The following is a 6,000-nucleotide window of genomic DNA, read 5'->3' as shown; positions in this document are numbered from 1 at the left end:
CTGTCAAATGACGTTGATGAATAGTCTGTGTTTTTTCTCCTACAGAAGCCTGTTCTGGCTTTAAGAAGGCATCTCCAAGAACTGCCAGTGGCCTGAAACATCAGCCAAAACCTGGGAAGCGTCCCTGCCCCACCAGCCATACCAGGAGCCTGGCAGGGCATGGTTTTGAGCCACACTGGGCCCTGGCAACTGCTGACACTACTGAGTGCTGGGAGTCATTGGGCTGGCACCCCTCCTTCAGGCCATGCAGCAGGAGACCATGTGAGAAACAAGAGAGATGGAGTCTGTCTCAAGGCTCAAAGCCTGCTTCCCGCTTGGCTGCTTTCTCACTCCTGGCCGTGGCAGGGCAGACGCTGTCTGAAGGAGGACAGGCAGTCCTGGCAAGCCCAGATTCCATGAGAAAGCACCCATGGGTGTGACATGGGTGCTGCTCAGTGTGTGAATGGAGGCGCTTGGCTCTCATGAAGGCTTAGGTAAAAGTGTACTGGCCTGTTCTGAGCTTCAGGGACCTAAGTAATGGCTTCTCCATTGTTTTATTTTTACTGTGGTAATGGTGGTGTCTATCATAGAGCCAATCGCAGGCAGTCTGAGATGGGAGTGGGGGCGTCATGTCCAGATCCACTGGGGAAGGGCTAACTGCCGTGGATGCTAGCGAGATGGAAAACCGGTTCTAAGCACCATGACCCAAATGGGGAAAAACGATGACCAAGCTGGTTAACAATAAAAGATCATTTTCACTTTGAGAGGAATATTGGGAGCATACGAAGGTCTGAAAAATGAAAGGACAAAGACGTCTGCTTAACAGAGACACACACACACCACACACAAACACACAGGTACACCTACACACACCACACACACTACACATACACACATACATGCAGATATACACAGGTATACACATGCAGATATGCATACACACAAGTACACAAATACACACCACACACAGATGCACACAGACATATGCCACACAAACACACCACACACACAAATACATACACACACAGATATATAAACATGCATACATATGTATACACAGACATCCCCACATACCACATGCACACATTACACACATAGACACACACATGCCACACATATACAAACACAGATACACCACACAGAGATACACACATATACACACACCATATATGCATGCAAACATATAGACACACATGGACACACACAGACACCCCCCCAAACCACATGCGTACATCATGAACGGGCGCACACATACCACAAACAGATGCACACATACACCCCCTCCCACACACACACAGATTCCTTGCGAGGACATTACAAAAGCATACAGGCCCCACTTGCTGACTTTAGACCGCGCATTTTAAAATCCTGACACACAGAAGTACCGACTCTGAACAGGACGAACCCACGGGCCCATTAGGGGAAGCCCTGGTAGCAAATAGAAAAAAAGCATCTTCTAGAAAACTACTATTTAGTGCTCAAGAGTAAAGAACTGGGGCGACGCTGAGAAAAAAATTCATAGCATGACATTAAGGAATGGATATCTCATTAGTTTTTAAAGAGAAGATTGAATGAACAAGTGTCTAATGTTTTGGCTGCAGAAAAATAAGCCAATTAAAATGGCTGTTTGTTCATGGCCATGCATTAACTGGGCGACATTTTTCTTTTCATGAATCTCTTCTACTTAAATTCTCTCCATCTTGGGAGGTCTGGCTTATTTCCAAGGCGAGCAAATCCTGCTCAGATCCTGGTCCACTGAGGTCTGTCCGAGGAGTCTTTCCTCGCCCCCGTTCTGTTGAGATTTCCTGCCATGCACACAGTAGTGTGAGGTATAAAGTCTTGGTAGTTGGGATTGGCTTGACCAAGCATCTTGTTTTCTTTTTTATTTTGAGGTTGAATAATGAAGGAAGCAAGAAGAGGGGGAAGAGAGGTGATGGATGGAGGTGTATTGGGCAGCTTATGTCCCTAAATTCTGACCGATGCCCCAAGGGACTGCATGCTGCTGTGTAAGTCTGCCCACCTGGATGCCACCGGCTGCAGGTGGTATCCCCGGGAACACATCCGGTGTCCAGAAAGTGTGCTTTACCAGGCGCTTTTGGTATGAGAGGAGCCATTGCTATGGGTGTGACCTTATACCTCCAGGTTCATCAGGAAATGGAAAGGTCATGTCCTGTGCAGTTGGCAAGGCTGACTTGCCTATTCCTATGATGGTCACTTTCTTTCTGGCACAATCCACTTGACAAGGACTCTAGCAAAACCATTTTCTTGATAGTGATGGGCCCTCCATTTCCTAACCTGTTCACTACCCTTGGATGCTGAGGTTTTCCCTCTACTCCTGCTTCAGGGAAGGAAAGAACTAAAGCAGCTGTTCACAAGAAGGGGTGTGTTCACCTCACTGTGTTCCAGCAGGCTTGGTTGACAGAAATTTATGATGTCATTTGATATGAGCTGTGGAGAACAAACAGTATGAGACATTGGCTCTTTATTTTTATGAATAAGGATGAGTTGTTTACGAACAAAATACATTTTTCACTCATTGTTTCACAGTTTGATGATAGTCGTGGAAAACTGAGTTATTCAAAGACCTTAAAGATTTGCAGATGTTTAAAGTCTTATGACTCATGGCTTTGGTAAAATAATGCTTAACTAATAAGGAAAAATAGCTCCTGGAAACATCCCCAGCTGAGCTGCGTGGGGGCTGTGAGCATCTCTTAGCTGTGTGATGTGCCATAAGGGGGCAGTGGCAGCAACAGGCTGTGAGGTAGGGGTTCAGGCAAATGCTGGACATGTGTCATCTGTCGGGATGTGATGGGCATAGCAGTGCAGGCTCGCTGGGTTTGGTGGGTGGGGCTCTGAGAAAGCGTTCTTCCTTTCCCCGCTTAATTTTGCAAAGCTACAAAATAACAAGTGGCCTTAAAAAGCACTCTCTAATGAAACATGAAATTATGTACCCTTCTGTAGTGTCCAGCCCTACAGGGCCTGTGGATTTTTTAAAGTCCTGAGGGGGCCAGAGGAATGTTAAAGAAACAGTCTTTAAGCTCAATGATGATAAGTGGCCAATACTCAGGAATCATAATGGGGGATGGCAAGCCAGGTTGCCATAGGTTGAAGGACAGCATTTACTGCCCTAAGATCAGAAAATATTTTCCACTTACCAGATTTCTTTTGGATAACAAAAACAGGTGAATTCCAAGGAGAAAAAGATTGCTCTATGTGTCCCGATTTTAATTGTTCAAGGACCAAAATATGGAGTGCTGCCAACTTATTTATAGGGAGTGGTCACTGATTTACCCAAACTGGTTTCTGAGTTTTCCAAGTTAAGGGGATGGGATCTGGAGGCTTGATAGTGACTGCTTCTAAAAAGAATAACCAAGTCCTATTGAGTCAGATTTATGAATAGGTGTAATAGGCTCAGTAATACCTTGTGCTGATTTTTCCAAACCCGCACCCTGAACAAATCCCATTTTTGCCATAATGTCTTTACTTTGTTGGCTGTAATTACCTTGTGGGAAAGAAATCTGTGTCCCCCATTGTTGTAAAAGATCTCTTCCCCAAAGATTAACTGGAATAGGTGTAACGAGGGGGTGAACAGTACCAGTCTGTCCCTCTGGGCCCGCACAGTGTAAAATAGTGGAATTTTCATAAACCTTGAAGCCTGACCAACACCAACTAATGCTATGGACGTGTATTCTTTGGGCCAGTGTCTAGGCCATTGATGTAAGGCTGTAATGGAGATAGCAGCGCCCGTGTCAATCATTCCCTCAAACTTCCTTCCTTGAATATGCATGGAGCACGCAGGATGTGTATCAGAAATCTTGCTGGCCCAATAGGCTGTTTTGCCCTGAAAGTCTGTGCTTCTGAAACCTCTGGTTCTCTTACAAGAACTAGATCCTAGTGGAATGTAAGGGAGTGTAAGAAGTTGAGCAATGCGGTCTCCTGCTGCTGCATACCAAGGTACTGCAGAGCTAATGACAATATGAATTTCACCTGAATAATCAGAGTCGCTTACACTAGTATGTACTTGAACACCTTTTAAATTTAGGCTTGAGTGACCAAGAAGCAAGCTAACAGTGCCAGGTGGCAAACGGCCACACACCTGTGGGAACAGCAATACATGGCTCTCTGGGCAAGAGAGAAATATCTCGAGTGCAGCAGAGATCTACAGCGGCTGAGCCTGTGGTGGCAGGGGACAAGCATTGTACTGAGATTTGTGTTGGGGCTGAGTCGTTAGATCCTGTGGTACAAATGGCTGAAGTGGGAACTTGGGGGCAGGCTGATTGGATTGGGCTGAGAAAGTGCTCATCTGGCTGGCAGCCAAAGGCTGTGAGTTGAGGAATGCCCACTGTTTGGAGGGGACTGGGGCCAGCCCTTCTTTCCATTTCCCTGGTTGTTGAATGGCTTTAAAGGGTTATCATCAATGTCAAATTTTGAGTGGCATTGAGCAGCCCAGTGATTTTCCTTACGGCATCGTGGGCACAGAGTGGAGGGCAAGATTTGTTGCTGTATAGGGTTTTGTTGTTGGCGTTGAAAAGAATGGTGGCCTGAAAGCTGAGGACCATTTCTTCTACAATGCCCTGATTGGCCGCATTGAAAGCATTTGCCAGAGAATCATCCAGGCATTCTAACAGTGGCCATGGCTTGTGCCATGACCATTGCTATATGTAGAGTTCCCCCCATGCCTTCACAGACTTTAACGTAGGAGAAGAGTACATCACCTTCTGGTGGAATTTTGCCTTTAATGGGGCAAATAGCTGCCTGACAGTCTGCATTTGTTTGTTCATAAGCCATAAGTTCTACAACAAGTTGTTGGCCATGGCTATCAGGGATGGCTTTCTCTGTCACATCTTGAAGACGGGCAATAAAGTCTGGATAGGGTTCCTGTTGTCCCTGTGTAACGGCCGTAAAAGATCGACATACTTTACCATCATTCTGAATCTTATCCCAAGCATCTAGGCAACATTTTCGTAATTGTTCAATAACCTCATCATTTAGTATAGCTTGGTTTCGAATTCCAGCCCATTGTCCCATTCCCAGTAACTGGTCAGCCATAACATTAACAGGAGGATTAGAGCCCTGATTAAGACGAATGCATTCCTGGACAGCATTAACCCACCAAGTCCTGAATTGTAAATACTGAGATTTAGATAAGACTGACTTTGCTAGAATTTTCCAGTCATAGGGCACCAAATGTTTACCTTCTGCTAGGGCCTTTAATGTAGAACGAACAAAAGGGGAGTTGGTGCTGTACTGCATCACTGATGCTTTGAAATCTTTGAGGAATTTAAAAGAAAAACTTTCCCAAGTAGCAGGGCATAGCTGAACCTGGCCTGGATGAAGAGGATCTGGTTGGACTGCTGCCTGGACTGTAAGTATACCTGGAACTGGCTGTGCCATGGCAGCAGGCAGTTGTGGGGGCTGATTATTTGCCTGAGGAGCCTGATTCTCAGGCTGAGGGACCTGATTCTCAGGCTGTAGATCTTGAGGAGTCACGGGATCAGCCGCCTGCTGAGCAGGGTCAGCTGGCTGTGGATGATTTTGTGCCACAGGGATGGCAGGTATAGGAGGTGGTAAAATTACAGGAAATTGCCAGGCCTCAGGAGCCCCAAATTCTCTTGCCTGAGCAATGGCTCTCATAAGAGGAGTATCATCTTGAGGGATGTATGAAACTTGTTGCTTATGAGCAGCAATGGTGGTGGTGGCAACTGCAGTAGTGACCGGACCAGAAGGAGAAAAGAAGGTAGGGTTTTGAACGGAGGAAGAATTGAGAACCTGTAAGCCAGGTTGGGGTGAGATTACCTGCTGGGCAGGTCTTTCAGGGGCCTGAGGTCCAGGCTGCTGCAGTAACTGCGGGACAGGCTTCAAGGGACCCTGAGGCTTCAAAGGAGCCTGATTTGCTGAAGGAGAAACAGAAGTGAGAGATGGATAACCAGGCTGTGGAGGGATAGGTTTGAGGGCCTTATTGCCAGGCCTAATAGATGGAAAGTTGAGGGCCCTGCAGCAGGGCTGAGCAGAGACAGAGTT

This window comes from Hylobates moloch, unplaced genomic scaffold, assembly GCF_009828535.3.
Source record: "Hylobates moloch isolate HMO894 unplaced genomic scaffold, HMol_V3 SCAFFOLD_10, whole genome shotgun sequence".
NCBI lineage: Eukaryota > Metazoa > Chordata > Mammalia > Primates > Hylobatidae > Hylobates > Hylobates moloch.
The sequence above is the reverse complement of the archived record's forward strand: the minus strand, read 5'-3'. Positions refer to the sequence as shown.